The sequence below is a fragment of the Podarcis pityusensis genome (genome assembly GCF_964106645.2).
Source record: "Podarcis pityusensis genome assembly, chromosome: 2".
Classification (NCBI taxonomy): domain Eukaryota; kingdom Metazoa; phylum Chordata; class Lepidosauria; order Squamata; family Lacertidae; genus Podarcis; species Podarcis pityusensis.
Genome location: NC_138029.1, coordinates 103,518,841 through 103,537,672, shown reverse-complemented (window position 1 = coordinate 103,537,672; position 18,832 = coordinate 103,518,841). Strand labels below are relative to the sequence as shown.

The window sequence follows — 18,832 nt, the reverse complement described above, 5'->3', positions numbered from 1 at the left end:
TTGCATATGTCCTCACCCACTCTTGTTTCAAGTACAGTGGTACCTTGGTTTACAACCCAAATCCGTTCCGGAGATCCGGTTGTAAACCAAAACAGGTTGTAACCCAAGGCGCGCTTTCGCCAATGGGGCCTCCCCCCCAAAATGGGTTGTAATCCGAAAAAAGGGACACACACTTCCGAGTTTGACGTGGTTGTAATCCAAAACGGTTATAATCCAAAGCGGTTGCAAACCAAGGTACCACTGTAGTTGCTTCCACTTTAGTGCAAACCGTAGACAACTATTGGAGCTGGAGTGCCAAACTGTGGCTAATTACCGGTTAAATTTATATCCCGCAGTTCTTCCATCATGGAACTCAAGGCAGCGTTCATGGGGTTCCTTAGGTGGTCTCCCATCCAGACGCTAACTAGATCTAAACCTGCTTAGCTTTAGCAGTGTGGCTTTCTCGTGTACTGTTAGACCAATGCGGGGGGGTTGTATGTGCCTTCCAAACAAGAATTGCAAGCCACTGCTTCAAAGCGTGATAGGAGGGCAAACAAAAAGGGACAGGTGCACAAAACTCTTCTCTGTAACAAGGAACCAAAAGAGCATTGTGCCCAAAAGGGCTGTTTTCTTTCATGGAAGCCAGAGGTGCTGGAGGAAGAGCAGCTGTTGAAATGGAGGGCAATTTCAATAGCAGTTTGTGACACTGCTTTTGAAAGACAAAAACAGCCAGATATCGCAGTAGGGGAGTGCAAGCCCTTGGGCAACAGTAAAAAAGCTCTTTGGATCTCGGCGTGTTTTTTGAGTCTCACAAGTTTCCAAGGGACAAAGATATGAACAGTGGCAGGTGGTGGTGCTCACCTGATCTCCTGACGGCTGAGTTGCTGCTGCTGCTTACTGGGACATGGGGGCAGTGGAAACATGCCTGGCAGAACCAATCTTGCACTCCTAACGGTGCATTTGCACTCAGCCAACCTCCACACTGCATCACCTCTCCCCCTCTCCTTCCCGGTAAGCAGCAGTGACTCAGCTGCCAGGAGGTCATGCAAACACCACCACACTGACCACTACTGGATATGGGTTCTGCATTGGCTTATGGCAAAGTAATTCAATGCAAGGATGCGGATTTTCATTGTATTTTACAAGGAAAATGGAGTTTGTCAGTGGGACCTTAATCCTGTGTTATCCAGAGGGTAACACATGGGACATGACTTTACACTAAAAAATAAAAAATAAAAAAATCTGGATCCGATCCAATATATCTTCAATATAAAATAAACATTCTCATAATTCAGGTCAGTAAATAATAAATCAGCTAATTTCTGCTTGACAGGCTTCAAGGATATTATTAGTTTCCAGCCATCAAGAGGTTGTTCTGGCAAAAGCACAGGTGAAATTGTGCAAGTCTTAGTTTAAAGGGTGTTTGGTGAATGGAGTTTTTATTTATTTATTTTTGTTTATTAAACTTAAATACTGCTCTTCATCTGAGGACCACCTGTTTTATGGAGGGTTTCATGTTTTGTGGCGTTTAAATTTCAGGTACGGCTTGACTGGTGATATACGCCAAGCCATGTTAGATGTATCACTCACTAGTTTGGCTTTCATTGTACTGTAAAGAGAAAATGTTTGTTGACTGGAGAGAAAACAGTTCAGTGATCCTTCAGACTTAATTTTCTGATGATTAGCAGTTTTATGCATTCATCCAGTTATACATGTCATATAATGTGTTAATCTAACGATGTGTTTTATTACGTGGCTCGGCCTACTGGTAAATCCTACATTCGCTAATAAGCCTTCGAGCAAGAGAAGATAATCTTGTCTCCTTAGAGTTCCTCTACTGACTCATTCATTCCCCTGTACTCTGCCTCTGCTTGGAAGAACATCTTGGGATTGTCTTCATGAAGTATTCAGTGTGGTCTAATTTTAAGGAAGAAGGATGGCTATAATTCTTATGAAAGCTTGCCTTGTCTGGGCTTCTCTTCTGTCCAAGACGGTTGTCAGTTACAGCTTGTGTTCATGTAATTGTCTGATCTGATGCACTTACCCTGTTGTGATTGTCTCTTGTGTTTCCCATCTTGTGACTAGGGAATTGGATATGTCTTTAATTAATGATTTTATTGCAATGAAGTCTCCATTTTACAGCAGAATGCTTCATCTTCCAGTAGTGAAATATTTAATCTCCATCTGGCTGATCTTTTCTGCGAATGCCCTGTGATAATTAAGAGGAAATTGGGAGAGGAAGGTCTGAAATTAAAATGTGTTCTGCAGATGTATGGATGGTCTGCAGGAATGGTTTTGCATAGTCTAAGAAAAGAAGCTGTGGAGTAGAACAGCATAGTCTTATTTTATGGTATTGTCATCTTGCTGTGTGCCAGAGGCAACTAGCTTTCAATCATTCAAATGTCAGAGTGCATGCGGAATTTCAGTTTGAAGGATCCATCCATTGGGCACAGCACCATTAGACATTGATGGGAGCCTGATGGCAGCATTTTCTTTTCCCCTGAGGTTCACCTCTAGGATGTGTCAGTGCTGCTTCACTGTAATTATGATATAATGATAGACTAAAAGTTAGGCATCTTATCTCAACATAATTCCAATTTTCTACAAGTTTAATCAGAGACTTGTGGGGCAGGGTGGGTGTGTGCTGTTGAGATCAGGAGAGATTTGTTGGAGGTGATGATGTTAGATAAGACTGACAGCAAGTTCCTAGTAGAAAGAAGTTATTTTGAATTGGAGAAAAAAATCAATAAAGAGGTTGGAGAATTTGACAGAGTTAATGAGAGCTATTTAATGGAAGGCAACAGATACAGTGATGCTAATGCTTTAAAAATTACCATAGATTCTCCAGCTCTAGAAAGTTAGAAGTGGGCAACCCCCCCTTTTTTTTTTTAAAAAAAGACACATATCAGAGACACTAGGGAAATGTTTTTACCGTCTGAGTTTCTTTTTAAAAAGGTTATAAATAGTAACTAGGCTTGGCTAATAAAAGAGGCCAGATTGGGTTTTGAAATCATACCAAATGGATAGTTTCAAGATTCACATGAAATTGTATGTACTTTTATAAAGTAAAATTGTGGCATGAATTGGCCGCTACTTTCTTTACTCATATGCTGCACACTGCTGTTAAATCTATAGGTTTTACAGCTAAAACACCATATGGTTTTTCTTGCAGCATACAAACTCTTTCAAATTAGTGAACCCTTCAGAATTACCTACCCTGGACTAATCTTCAGGTGTATGGGTGTGACCTAACTTTGACATTAAATGATTACAGCAGCCCGAGGCTTATTATTTGTTTAATTGGGAGAGCTGTCAGCTGATTAAATACTTTTTAGCTTATTAATCACCTGGTGTATTTAAAACTGATTGATCAATCACATTTAAATAAACCTAGATATTACCAAATCTTAATGGGGGGAGGGAGAGAAGTGAAGATTTGCTTTTTCAACTCTACCATTCACTGGAGAGAAGGAAAGGCTACCCCAAATAAATCTTCCTTTTAAACTTAATTTAATTTCTATTTTGATATTCCATTGTTGTCTAGCTTTTTCACTGGTTTCCTGTCTAGATTGCTGATCTATACAAGATATGTTCAGAAAGGTCGCATCTTCAGGTACTGACAGACCTGAAATAGTCACTGGAAAGACTATTTTAAGTATATATTTTTCATTTGCTAGTATATTAAAGCGCCAGGAACAAAGAGCCTCAAAAATCAAAAGGTGTGTCTTTTACCTGCAGCCCCACTTCACCAATCAAAATCAAGTAAAGTTTCGTAAATTCAATCTACTGATTAAATCAGGGTTGGTGAACTTCTTTATTATGTAAATAGTAACTAGGTGTCATCCTCATCTCAAAAGATTTTATGGGGTGCATCCTTTTAATCATTGATTCTAAATATGTGTGTGTATGTGTGCGTAACCAGCTCCTCAAAGCCATACAGATTTATTCACACCCACAATTACGGCAGCCTTTTCTGGCTCCCTTCTAGTCCCAAATCCTTGTCCCCGTAGCCACTTCCTTTTCTTCCCATGGGCTTGAGTGAGCAGTCACAAGCACAGCCCCTCGACTGTTTGGAAAGGAGAGATTTTTCTTCCCGTGACAGATAAGAAGGTACATTCATAGGGAGTTTATTGATCCTTCATTTGCCACCCATCTGACTACGTTGCCCCAGCCACTCTGGGAGGCTTCTAGCAAATTATAAAACCACAGTAAAACATCACACATTAAAAGCTTCCCTAAGGGCTGCCTTCAGATTTCTTCTAGAAGTCAGATAGTTGTCTCCTGAGAACGACCTCTGTCTGGTTCCCTGTAACCTCACTTCTTGCAATGAGGGAACCACCAGAAGGCCATCAGTGTTGGATAGCTGGACAATGGAGATGCTCCTTCGGGTATACAGGGTCAAGGAAGTCTAGGTAGTGTTCATGGTTCTCTGTCTCCCCATTTTATCCTCAAAACAACCCTGTGAGGCAGCTTACACTGAGAGATGGTGGCTGTTCCAAGGTCACCCCTTGAGCTTCAGGACTGGGTTGGTACTTGGACCTTGGCTTCCCAGGTCCTAGTCCAACATTCTAAACACTATGCCACAGTTATCACTGCCATGACAAGATTTCCTTATATCTTAAGACAAGGACTTGAAAACCACCACAGCTACTAGTATCCTTGCTGTAGAAACCCATTCACTGTATACCACTATCCTAGGAAACACCTTTCTTTCCTGCAGCTTAAGAATGAGCTTTATGCTAGTTTAACACAGCATGAGTACATTTTAGCCTGTCTAATGTTTGGGAAGGAGAAAGTTATAATTCCTCCCTTTTTTTCTTTTTGCAAGTGGTTACACGCAATAATCAAGTTGTCTCTTAACCTCATTGCCTGAAACTGATTTCATATAATTAAGCATATTAGGAATATTTGTTTCTTGGATGATTCTGCACAGGGCACTTCAAAATACCTCTAAAATAACTAACCCTGATTATCATTATAGAGAGTCATATGCACGTGTAGCAATTAGTAATTAAAGGCTTTCTCTGTTTACTCTCCTAGCCCTTTAAGAGACTGGAATAATGATGCACATTCAGAATGATCTTGGGATGGGGAATCAAAACAGAAGGGCCTGTCACCTCACATCTCTTGCTTGTAATCTCAGAGGAACATCTCCAACAGTTCCTTCACATGTGATTGAGACAGCTGGTAGGGAAAAGTTATGGCGGAGTGAATTTGCAAATGTGGCTATGATTCAAAATCAGATAAACTGACTGTATTTGCTTATAATTAGTAAGGATAATTGTCAGAACTTATTGCCCTGTCATATCTTTATCGCAGCAAAGAGAGCTTTACCTGTCAATCGGAGATAGCCATCGGATAACAGTGCTTAAAAATCAATTTGCTGATGCCTTATCCCTGAAATCGTGTTCTGTTCTCTGGCTAATTTTTATGTGTTTCAGCGGAGTGATATTAACAGTCCAAGATCCCAGAGATTGCCTTCGCTGTTCCATTATCCAAGCAAGCAGAACACCTTTTCTGTATTCCACCTCCTTATTTAATGTATCCAACTTCCAATTTGATGTTTCGCTGAGTGAGATTTATCTATGTGTTCTCTGTTTATAAAAGGATGATGATTAAAAGATTGAAATGAGTACCAGGTGTAATATAAAATATACTTGAATCAGTGATGCTTGCAGCGGCATGAAGTTAAAATGAAGAGAAGGTACCAACCTCATAAGATATCTAATTTGTTTACTTGGCAAGGCCTAGAGCAGGTTGTACAGGCTGGGTTTGTACAGTGGCTATGTACATTACTTTTTTGCCCAAAATAGAACCTCCTCTCTTTTCTGCTTCCTATTTTTTATTTAATCATCAAAGAGATTATAAAATATTCGTTAAAAATACCAATATAATTGTATGTTAAAAACAAGCTGACCTAAAAAATATTCAGTCTATAAGTAAAACCAGCAGTTCAGTAAATAAAAATTGCATGTTAAAATTACATGTATTGACATTTATTTATGTAATAGGATTTGTAGGCTACAGTACTTAATACTGCTTAGCTGAAACACTGGTCAGTGCTATGGCAATCTCCTGGCTTGGCTGCCCAATGCTTGTGGAATATCATTCATCATTTTTCACACGTGGCACACCCTTTGTCCTTTTGAAGCTGTTCACCCACACCCTGCCATGCCCTTCTCACATCACAACATAAACGTGCCCACAATTGGGCAGAGCCACTGTGCCACCTTTCCACCAGGTGGGTCACCATTGCTTTCTTTGGGGAGGAGGTTGGCATGGTGCAAGCACACCAGCAGGAGCACAGAATTGGCTCCACCGATGCATTTATACCACATTGACTTCCCCACACCCTTGCACCTTCCATTCTCTCAGGAAGCAGCCTTGACTCACCTGCCAGGAAGCTAGCATGGCAGCTTCATCTCACCTGGCAAGCTGCTTCTCTCTGGATTTTGGAGTCACACAGGGCACCATTGAAAGTTTAGACACCAAGGAGGTCCTCCCTGGTGCTGAATTCTGCATAGCAGTTGAGGATTCCAAAAGCAGCTGGTCAAAGCATTGTCGGCAATTCTTTAATTCTACTAAGTCAGGGACAGTCTTTGGGGTTTCCTCCGGATGTTGTTGGACTACAGCTTTCAACCCTTACATTTGGGCTGCCTAACAACTTTCCGGGGGGGGGGGGTTACACCACATTGGTTGCAGAGGCAGATTTAGGGTAGCGCAACCAGTTTGCTCACACTGGGTGCCAAACTGAGAGGGTTGCACAGGGGGCACTGTATCAATGATGAGCGATGGAAGGTGGGAAGTGTTGGGACGCCAAATTTGGAGTTGCACAGGTGTCGCCGAAATGTTAAAGCCCAAAGTCTGCCACTGATGGTTACCCCTTTGTTTTGTATTACAGTTTTGTAATCCCAGCACAGACGTAGCTTGCCTCTTTGAAATACGTGTTCATGTAGATATACCCATTTATGATGCATGTTGTACATGACATCCCCCTTCCCCAAAAGTGCCACCCGAAAAGGGATATTTCTAATGAATCCAAATGTTCAAACAGTTCAGTTTTATAATTAAAGATGCTATGGACCTCGGGAAATTGCGACCAGCTAGATGTGACCTGTTTAACTTGTGTCTTTACTCAATATCTGATTACAGAAACAAGCCTGCTTTACAGTTGTGCGCGGGCAGGTGGGAATTCAGCCACAGGTAGAGGAATGAAAAACTGGCCTGGCAGGTTGTCTTCAGAATACCTTAGAAAGACAGCCCATCCCCCACCTGTCTCCCCTCTCCATTATTGATGGGCACTTTGCTGAGACATGCAAACTGACAGATATGATCCTCCTGCAGGCTTTACTGGAAGGTGGAAGGTTCAGCATTTCTTCCCTAGCAGGGTTTTCTTCAATTTAAGCAGATTATGGTGTGAAAGATGGAATGAGAGATCAGAGTTGGCAGGAAGCTGTGATTTGAAAAGGACCTTCAATTTCTTTGACAAGAGTAATGTTCTTATGAATGGAGATGGACCCCTGGTCTGTGATGATAGGTAGGAGGATTGCCTTTAGGAATGATAGGCATTTTGGACAATGAGCAAATTGATTCGCTAAAAGCAGGTGTGGCACACCTTCCTTGGAATTAGAGTCACCTAGCTGCAACTTCTGTTTAACATGCTGGTAAGGCAGTGTAGTTTCTTGTTGTTCATTCTCGTTGAAGAAAAAGGTCGACGTGGATGTAAAGTGGGTAAAAATATTATAGGCTCTGGTTTTCTACTGGTCTTATATTTGATGCAAGCAGGACCAGTTTACAGGCTTTCTCTGCAGTGGGAAGCAATTTGGGCTTTCCCAGCAAGGACCACAATGAGTAAATAAAACTGTAGATTAAAAGTGTATGTGTTTTTCAGGTCTTTGCCTGCAAAGTATTAATTGCATCAGTTTTACCAGAATTACATGTACGTTTTTGTATTTCACATGGCTGTTCAGAAGGATTTAGTTTTAGTTATGTCGAGACAGTAGCTGTAGGATATAGCAGTATAGCGATATTTTTATGAATGAATAAAAATAAATATGTAGTGCCTATGAGCAGTGAGAGACAGGGTCCCCCACCACCTCTGGGTCCCCCAGCTACTACTCCTTGATCCAACCCAGTGTGTTCAGACTGGATATTACTATTCTGTAGCGCCCTCGTGTATACAATTCATATTTGAATGTGACATTAGATGACAGAGTTAGAAGGAACTTCAAAGGTAATCTAGCGAAAAGGTCATCTAGCAGCTGGTGCAGGAACCTCACTGCTAAAAAAAAGCCCCTGTCATCCAGTTCTTGGGCATCATGTGACTAAGGGGGGGGGCATGCCAGGAAAGTGATCTGGTTGGAGCTATGCTAGATGTTGTACCATCTACATAGGGCATTCTGCATTCTCTTCATAGCACCCTTGCAGGTGCCAGTGGTGTACAGAACTGGAAGCACATATGGAAGGAGCAGCAAATGGACATTTTAGCTTTGTATACACCCACCCACCCCCTTTCTCTAGCTCCGGGTCTCCCAAACTTGGGTCTCCAGCTGTTTTTGGACTAAAACTCCCATTATCCCTAACTAGCAGGACCTGTAGTCTTTTTGTCTGTGCATGTCTCCTCCATGCACACTGCACCAGACTCCAGTTGGTTGTTATCAGTTTCATGTAAACAAGCAAAGTAGATCCTCATGCCTGTACACCTGGCCTTGATTTAAAAGCAAGAGCACAGGAACAAAACATTTGAAGGATAAAAGCATCAGTTTCTAGCGTAGGTGAATCCTGAAAAGTAGCAGAAAGGTGTAGCTATAAAGTCAGTCATTGTTGACAAAACTCTCTGCTTCAAGCAACTGGATAATTTTTATCTGCCATGTTACTCAGATACGGTTTTTTTCTTTGCTGTCCTATGCAGGTTGAGGGCTGAGGGAAGGAATAATTAATTACCTGTCAGGTTGTTGTTTTTTGCTGTATCCAATGGAGTTGGGCATACGTAGCATACGTTCCTCACCAATGTGGTTTTCAAAACAAAGTTCTGAAGTTTTTAAAACAGGCAGAACCTCCTTTGCCATCACAAACACAAAATGAGTTGATGTAGCAGAATTTGGACTGTGCAGTTCAAGCAATTGGGTGTCTGGGACAATCAGGATGATGGCAGTTTTTCTCCACTGCACTGGAAAATGAAATAAATATTGTACAAAACTCCGTCCACTGTTTCCAGATGCCCATGAAGTGTGCCCCCCCCCCTTTTCATGGTATTTAATATAACTGAAAGAACTATAGTTTTCTCTAAATAAGGATTTCCATATTTTTCTCTTATACATATTGGTGCTGCTTTGGAAACAATATTGTAAATGAATACAACTCCTCCATTGTTGCTATGATGCTCAAACAATTTCCTAACCAATAAGGTTAGCTATTATTTGAGGTGATCAATGCATTTAAGTAAACTCTTACCTGTTTTAGAGATGCCTGTTCAGTGCAATAAATATGTCCTTGTGTATTATAAATCAGTAACTGTGTAAAGATTGTCATGGTGGCATTGCTATTTGAGACAAAAGTAATATTTGGAAAGGAATGGTACTTGACAATATATGGGATCTTGCCTTTCAGACTTACATTTAAAAGTCTTGTGTATTGACTATTTTTCAGCTCTGATGCAGCAAGGTTTTTATAACTCAGTTTTTTTGGGGGGAAGAGGTCAGAGATGAATATGAAGGGTGGATTTCAGTGGGTTTAAGCATGTTTAACTGTTGAATTGTGGCCCGGTGTTCGCTTCAGGAGACAGCCGAAAATCTGATTACATTTGATTTATGCCTGAACAAGATAAAAACAGAGTGCAAACTCTTGGCGAGTGGATATGGGTGTGTTTGAGCATGCAAGCACGAGCACGTGCATGTATCTATGTGGGGGTGGGGGGACTGCTTCTCTTATTTATACGACCCCTATGCTGCAGAGAGCAATCCTCCCAGTCTATAAAGTGTGCCATGTTGGGCACCAATATCAGCAAACCTCCTTTTACAGTGCACAGACGCAATAACTTTCCATCAAAAAAATTATCTTGCTTGCTCGGCTGCAGTGTCAGTTATTTAAGCCCCCCAGGCTCTCCTGTGAATATTGCAGGTGGGTTGCCAGCGTACAGGAGTGTAATAGAAACTCAGGTGGGAGAAGTTTATCTGCTTGCGTACGTGCTGCTGGGTCATATTCTTGCATTTCAGTGTTATGCCTTACTTTTGAAGGGGAGAAAGATTTTTTCTGGACAGTGAGCCAAGCTACGTGTCCCAGTCCCTCAACGTATATTAGTAAAATAAATCTAAACTGAATGAGCATGCCAAGTATAAAGGGCTGGTGGGATGAAACTTAACTTTGCAGGAGTTAGAGAAGTCCTTCTAAAGCAGAGGGGCAAGGGAACCTCCAGGCCCTTCATTCTGCCCCCTTCCTTGTTTCTCAAGTGCCTTTCCCTAGGCTTCACCACCCGCTTCAAGTGCCTTGAAGTGTGACTATGCTTCTTGCATGCCTGCCCATATGCAGGAGTGGAGAGAGGTGTGTGAAGGAAGCTCTGGTTTTTATGTGGCTGGAATAGCGTACAAAGCTGAGTCACTGCTGCTTACTAGGAGGGAGCAGGGAGGCAACAAGGAGGTCAGCACAGTGTAGACGCACCAGCAAGAGTGCCAGATTGGCTCCGCCAATGTGTTTGCAGAGCACCAAACTCCTTGCCATAACCCCGCTCCTTCCTAGTAAGCAGCAACAGCTCAACTGTTTGGGACATCTGATGAGCGTTGTCCAGCCACACTGTCCACTACTGGCTATTCCTTATGCCAACTCTCAGTCTCCGCCCCCCGGAATGTACAAGTGCCAGGAACAGGCGGTGCCTGGAGAGAGCAGCTTGCTTAGGGCAGTAGAGTGAGTTCAAATTTGAGCTGGGTCATTTTCGTTCACAGCTTAATCTTTTAACCAGAGCTCCATTCTAGCCCTCTAGGCTTTGAGTTCATGTCTCTTGTGGGGAGTATTTGCTAGTGCATAAGACTCATACAGACACACAGTGTGTGAGATAGAGAACCTAGCAATGGAAACATTGGTATTTAAGTAAAGGAAAAGTGTGAGTCCCAAGTATTACTCAGCTGATAACAATTACCTGCGTGCCAGGTGGGATTCACATTCTTTTGTGCATGTGGCACTTAGGTCAGGGGGAAAAATGGTGCTTAAATATTTTCACAGTTGCCTACTGTTTTATCTCAAGCAAGTTAATTACTGCCTGACACCATACAAAAGGTGCTGTATAATAGCAGCTCTGCCTAATTGTAATAGAATATTTTGCATTGCTAGGAAAGATCTGAAGATCACAAACATTATTAATGAGCTCCTTCTGACACAGGCAGGTGTGTTCTCATTCATGTTGGGTTCACATACCCCAAATCCCATAAATTTGGAAGCACGCTTTCTTTATTAGTTCATCTTTTCCAGGTTTGAACTCTAGCAGTGAAAACAGATTCCACAATATGCATTGCCCCTGGAGGTGGTGGTTATTTGCATTAGGTGGTTGTTTTGTTTGTGGTGGTACTGTTACCACCACAAACAAACATATACATCAAAGTGCTGTTCCAAACAAACAAAGTTGCACTCTGGATACTCAGTTTTCTTCTTTCACTGCAGCATCACAGTCCATTTTTGTGCTGACAATTTGCTACTGAGTAGTTAGAATATTTATGAACATTCACAACATGACAAGCAGACCATCTAACAGGGAAGTTGCCGTTATTATTGTTGTTGTTGTTGATATTTAAATGGAAAAGCAGCCTACAAATTTAACAGTAAGTACATTTACATAATAATAATGGCAAATTCCCCTGTTAGATGGTTTGCTTGTAAACCAAACAATAGATAACATAACATAACATAACATAACATAACATAACAACATAACATAACATAACATAACATAACATAACATAACATAACATAACATAACATAACATAACATAACATTATTTTAAAGACTAAAATAGTTGCTTAATTAGAAATAAAATCCATATCTCAAGTACTCTCTCAAAACCTGGAGGATTGAGGACCAAAAAAATTAACCAACTGCCTAAAAATGTCATTGAAGCAGATCAGTAATGCTGTTCCAGACTATCAGAGATCAAAAAACCAATTTCTGACAGTTCTGCCACCCAGGTTTCTGTGATATCAGAGTGTTCACACAGCAGCCCTGAATTTGGTGGTATAATGTTGATATTAGTTTGTGTTCTGATGAGAAGAATTCTGGAACAGTCTTTGTTAAGGTAGAAGAGGAAACTGTTCTGAAAAGGAGTTGAATAAATATTTGATTGGTCAACTAAGATAAACTTTAGTGCTTCCTAGATAAACTTGTTCTTTTCAAGGTGTCAGAAGTGGCTATGGGCAGATTTGACATAAAAGGGCTCAAGTTACAGTATACTATGTGGATCATGATAGGAGATTGCAGGACTTGTTGAAGGCTATGTGTTGGAATTGTGAATTCAAGTGAAGGCTTTTTGAAGAGGTCATCTGAGGAAGAAGTTGGAAAATTGCCAGATTTAAGAACTCGGAGAACTCTATATCACTTGTAGGATTCTGCAAGCAGTTGAACTAAGGGCTTGGCTGTGGACTTTAAACACAGCAATGACTTTGAAGCAAATAACCCTCTCTGGGTTCAGAGAGGGAAGACCACTTGCAACATATGTAAAGTGTGTGCATATGTACGTGTTGGTGTTGTGCTAGTAAAGACAGCTCTGCTAAACAGCTGTTTTCTCTGGTGAGCTTAACTGCTTGACTGAGTTTCCACAGCGCATACTAAAAGATTCAATCCGCCTCTCTTTTTTTATTTTCTATCTGTCTTTGATTTCTTGAGAAAATATTGCAGCTGCCTTTTCAGAGGCTGAAGGTAAAGCTTGTTTTCTTTAATTATATGACTGAAAATCATATGAAACCACCAGTCTGTTGCTTATTATTTGTATTTTGATGTGCTGTAATCATTTGCTTGGTACCTCATTGCACATCACCTAGAACTTTATATCACATAAGGCAACTGATAAATATAAACAACAATAGCAACAACGTTTTTAAAATTGATTTGAATCTTTCTTCTAGAATGACATTCTCCTGTGACTGTTTTCATAGTATTGTATGTGGAATTCATTTCTGGAATAAGGACTATATATAATGCCTTACCTAGACCAGCTTTAATGATTGTAAGAGAAACAGTATTACACTGTGGCTTGATTTGCACATCATGGGAAGGTAGAATATGAAAGAAGCCTTGGCTACAGGTCGTGGTTAAGGACCACTTAATCACTATCTTGGGTTCAAATGACACACTAAGTCAAACCTTGGCTTAGCTGCCATGCTGTATGGAGCTAAAGTACTGGACGGCACAATGCAGGTGATATTTCCTCCCTGGGAGCTAGCACATTTGCTTCAAGCAATAGTTTGGCTTAGTGTTACGTGTGAATGTGGCCTGTGTTGGAAGAGGAGTTGCTGTTCATTTTCTGCTCCTGGTGGTTCGTTCAACTTTCCCTGGAAACAGCCACTGGGAATAAATGCTGAGGGTATCAAAGACGCTGTTGCAGAATACAGTGGTACCTCGGGTTAAGTACTTAATTCGTTCTGGAGGTCCGTTCTTAACCTGGAACTGTTCGTAACCTGAAGTACCACTTTATCTAATGGGGCCTCTTGCTCCGCCGGAGCATGATTTCTGTTCTCATCCTGAAGCAAAGTTCTTAACCTGAAGCACTATTTCTGGATTAGCAGAGTCTGTAACCAGAAGCGTATGTAACCTGAAGTGTATGTAACCCGAGGTACCACTGTATCTTGATGTCCTTTCATATTTTAAGCAATATTAATGTAGCCTACTTGGGGGGCCACCTAGCTCCCATTTTTGATGAAAGTGAAAGGGGGGTTGACAGATACATCAGTGTCCTGCACAGAAGTAGCCCATTGGAGAGGAATCCCTGGTGCTGCAAAGTTTCATATCAAGCCGAACCATTGCATTGATGGCGGATTCCTAATTTCTCTCTCCTGGTTGTTAGAACCAGCGTTGATCTTTCCAAGCGATCCCTTGCTAGTGTCTCGTGTGTTTTGTTAGGAGTGCTCCCTCCCCGCTCCCCAAATTCTGTCAGTGATAAACTAATTACACGCCATACATTTTTAATGCTTTAATCTCCCATCATTTTCCTAGAGAGGAGTAATCCCCTTTCCAAACAAATGCCATGCATGGCCAGGCACTCATTGTGAAATGTATGGTTTTCATTAAGCCCCCATTGTTAATAAGAAACTTAATGGATGTTTCAGATAGAAATGGAAGGGCAGGCAAGGCAGTGCAAGCAGCATGCTGAACGATTGCAGCAATAATACTGCACTACCAGTACAGTGCCAGTAGCAACATTTCACCAGTATTATGTGTCTGTTCGTTCATCTTAGAGTTGGAAGGGTCATCTAGCCCAACCCCCTGCAATGCAGGAATCCCAGCTAAAGCATCCATGACAGATGGCCATCCACCCTCTGCTTAAACACCTCCAAGGAGGGAGAGCCCACCACCTCTCGTGGGAGTCTGTTCCACTGCCAAACAGCTCTTACCGACAGAATGATTTTCCTGGTGTTTAGTCGGAATCTTTTTTCTTGTAACTTGAAGCCATTGGTTCGAGTCCTACCCACCATATCAGAAGAAAGCAAGCATGCTCCCTCCTCCATGTGACAGCCCTTAAGATATTTGAAGATGGCCTCATGACTGCAGTTGGTGGGGCCAGAGAAGTGACACAAACTCGTGCACTCACTCACTTTTTTCCTCTTACAGACAAATCCCTAACCCTCCCCTCCCCTCCACACACACACACACACACACAAACCCACCACATACCCTCTTTCTGTCTTCCCAACCACAGGACACAGGTTTTATTTTATACTTTAAAATTGTTATGGGTTGTATCTAGCCTTAGTCATTTTTCACAGTAGACCCATTGAAATGAATAGACCTGACTCACTTAGGTCCCTCAACTGAGCAACGGTTAGTTGGCGACAACCCTAGGCAGTTTGTTTTAAACAAATATTTTAGTTTTGTCTTTCGTGAACTGCTTAGAGGCCTTTCGCTTTAGTTGTTAAATAAACACACAAAAATAAAATAAGGCAGAGTAAAAGGGTGACTTGCACCTTGCTTCTTAGCTCCAGCCATGCATGCTGTCTGTCGCCTTTCCTCCACTCCTGACCAGGCCCTCATTCCCAAGCAAACTGTTCCAGCTGAGGAGGCCTCCCTCAAGGGAACCAGACACCTAGGGCAGCAGACTGCTAGGTGGAGTTCCTCTTTCCCATGCCATTCCCTTCCTTCCTTAGCCTTCCATCCCTGCCCTTTCATGGACAATGTCCCCACATGAAAAGTCTTTGGTGAGGTGAACATACCAAAATACCACATTTTTCAGTGTATAACACGCCCCCACGTTTAAGGAAATGGGGGGGGGGGATTGCTCAGAGTTGTTGAGCTTTTTTTTGGGGATAGGGGATTGATCACTCACCTGCCTCAACAAAGCCACCAATCATCTGACTGCTCACCGCCAGCAGCCACCAATCACATGCCCAATCTCCTGCTCACAGCTGCCAACAATCACCTGTCCCCCCCCCTGCACTGTCCGTGTATAAGACGACTACCAATTTTGAACATGTTATTAAAATAAAAAACCCATTGTGTTATACACAGAGAAATACGGTATATGGAAATATGTCCTTAGTACGGAAGTGAACCACTCCGTGAAAGGATAAAGCATAAGTGACCATGGAAGGAAGCACAGTATAAAGATACTGTTTTTCAGTATACCTGATATTTACAGTAACTTCTTCTGCTCTACTTAGAAGGAGAGGGATAAAAGGGCACAGTACCTTGGGAGATGAAAGCCAATCAGAAAGGCCGCTTGTTAAACTCAGTGAAAAATGAACTCTGAAAAAGGCAGGTGTGGTGATCCTTTGAGGACATTTTGGAATAATTGTACCAATAATGCATTAAAATGTCACCAGGGGAACTGATTAATTGGTGTTGCCTTCATTTTTCTCTTCCATTTGCTTGCATTCTTGTCCTGACGGCTTCCTAATAAAAAATAAAAATAGCGATGTTTGGCCCCACCACTTATATATGAAGTCTTTTATTACTGCAGAATGACATATGTGAAACCTTGCAACTGACATTCATAGACTTAAATGCCTACTCCTTCAATTGCTTTATTAGTGCATTGGCTTTCAGTGTAAAAACAAACGCACCGAAACCCTTGAAAAATTCCGATTATGGCCGTGACATTTATCATTTTATAATAGAAGCATTAGTAGCTTCTGGACTGAATGTTGGCTCACACATTTTCTGCAATAGAAATCTCAACTTTCATTTATTAGCTTAATGTTAACTGCAGGTCTGTTTTCACAAGAAAAGCATGCCTCACTTTTCCATCATATAAAATTGATGCCACCTTAACGAAGGTGCCTGAACATGGGGCACACTGCCTTGCTGCCCAACGACGTCATATGTTACAGCTTGTAATTATTTTCCATAAATGACAGTGACTGAGGTCTGCCTTTCCATTGGCCAGAGGGCCCTCAAGTAGTTAATTTTCAGTGACATGAAAGGGAAGCAAATGGTTCACTGTTTAATTTATTGTGGTGGTATTTTGACCAATGGGGGAAGATGCTTGTGAGATTTTCTGTCCCAAGTGGCAAAGGGCCTTGGGTACTATGTACATTGACTTGGAGGTGGGGTGGGGAACCCAGTTTGCTGCTCTGCCTTGGGCAACAAAATGATTTGGAGCAGTTCTTCCAGTGATGGTGGGCTGCTTCTCACAGCTGGCTTGCTTCTTTTGTGTATTCTTAGGATGCTTGTAGGGACACGGGTGGCACTGTGGGTTAAACCACAGAGCCTAGGACTTGCCGACCAGGTTCAAATCCCCGCGATGGGGTGAGCTCCCGTTGCTCGGTCCCTGCTCCTGCCAACCTAGCAGTTCGAAAGCACGTCAAAGTGCAAGTAGATAAATAGGTACCGCTCTGACGGGAAGTTTCTGTGCGCTGCTCTAGTTCGCCAGAAGCAGCTTAGTCATGCTGGCCCCATGACCCGGAAGCTGTACGCCGGCTCCCTCGGCCAATAAAGCGAGATGAGTGCCGCAACCCCAGAGTCGGCCACGACTGGACCTAACGGTCAGGGGTCCCTTTACCTTTAACTGGGATGCTTGTAAAGAAGCAGGAGAAATGTTTGCATCTATGTAATTGTGTGAATAGTCAGTTGCATATCTGGTGGGAACAAAGGCCCACCCAGAAAGTAATTGAATATGAAAGCAGGCAGGTCACCAAGCCATTCAGCAAGTGAACAAACGGGTTGGGCAGTTTTGAGCAAAGCTTGGCCTAAGGAATCAGGCCACAGTCTGAAGCTTCATAGGAGGACCAAGTGGAACCCTATTAGCTTATTGACTCTTCTGCAGAGATGGTAGCCATGGTAACACTCTCTGGCCTTCTGCAGCTGATGATGATCATATACCCTCCAACATTTCTCCAATGAAAATAGGGATGTCAATAATAATAATACCCTCTCCATCTGACTGGGTTCCCCCACCCACTCTGGGTGGTTTCCACCATATATAAAAATATAATAAAACATTGAACATTAAAAAAACTTCCCCATACAGGGCTGTCTTCAGATGTCTTCTAAAGGTTGTATAGTTACTTATCCCCTTGGCTCAGGGGGTCTCATAACTCCATACCCTCCAAAATTTCTCCATTGAAAATAGGGAAATCTTAAGGAAAAGCAGGAGGTTCTGGGATCAAATCAGAAACCACAACAGCTTCTGTAAATCTGGGGTGGTATAGGGGCACTTGGCGGGCCTGAAATCATACAAAAATGGAAGGCCAACTTTATATCTTCATATGTTTACTTCACTGGTAAAATTAGCCTTCAGGAAGTGGAAGGCCTGTGGCGAGTTAACTCAGGTTTGATTTTCCTATGTGAATTTTGCTAGCGCTGAAACTAATGGGGCAAGTTAGTCATAGCGAATTTTAGTCCCATTGATTTCTGTTAACATAGTCTGGGTCTAAAACTATGGCCTGGTTCTCATGGTGCAGTAGGCTGGACTGTGGTTCACTGAGACAGCACAAATGGGCCTGGCTCCCAGAGAGGAGCTCACAGCCAGTTTGCTCCTCCCTGCCCCTTTTCTCCCCTCTGTGCTTTGTCGAGCTAAGCCAAGGTTTGGCTTAGAGTGTCCTCAGAACCCAGACTCGTGGTTGAGCTCTCCTCATTAATCACGAGCAGTAGCCAAGAACCTTCTAGGTCGGACCTGCAGTGCATAATAAGTTTTAAAACCTACCTTTAAGTTTTCAGAAGGGAAATGCTTGTGACATCTCTGATTCATGGCCTCTGGGTATGGCACTTCTCTACTCTATCAGAAAACCTAGGAATGATAGAAATACCACCAAGAAGGCATGGTAGAAAATAAGTAATCTGCTTGTTGCTTTGGGATGCATTTTTACTCATTTTACTTTGTCATTCACTTGATTCACTGAACTGATTCCATTATAATGGTTCACTTATGTATGCAACTACCTGGGAAAAATAAAGATAAAAATCCCCCTAAAGCATTTTATTGAGTTCTTGGTCCAGAAACAGGATAATAAATAAGCAGAAGCCCAAATGCAACTGTGTGATTGAAGAAGAAGGAAAGAAAAACTGTGGACTGAAGGGAAGGCAAGGAACATCACCAGCAAAATGGAAGGTCAAAAATAGCACCTGCGATCAAAGATCCAATTCAGTGTGTTTTGTCTTGTGTGTTATACAGGAGACAGTGTTTCTACCTGTCTTTATTATTATTCTTTAGTCTGTTGGGTG

The 18,832-nt window shown here is 42.0% G+C and overlaps 1 protein-coding gene and 1 long non-coding RNA gene across 8 annotated transcripts in view; one reads left to right on the top strand and one right to left on the bottom strand.

Annotated features, from left to right (window-relative positions):
- PTPRG (protein tyrosine phosphatase receptor type G) overlaps positions 1-18,832 on the top strand; it is a 542,845-nt gene that overhangs the window by 298,738 nt on the left and 225,275 nt on the right. The window lies entirely within an intron of this gene.
- On the bottom strand, positions 1,645-17,396 carry LOC308471693. Of its 2 annotated transcripts, none has more exons than XR_013983090.1 (3): positions 17,172-17,396; positions 15,859-16,063; positions 1,645-2,188 (listed from the first exon to the last, which is right to left on the bottom strand). It is a non-coding gene; the product is annotated as an uncharacterized lncRNA (long non-coding RNA). The 2 variants fall into 2 exon arrangements; XR_013983091.1 differs by lacking the exon at positions 1,645-2,188 and adding an exon at positions 8,862-9,148.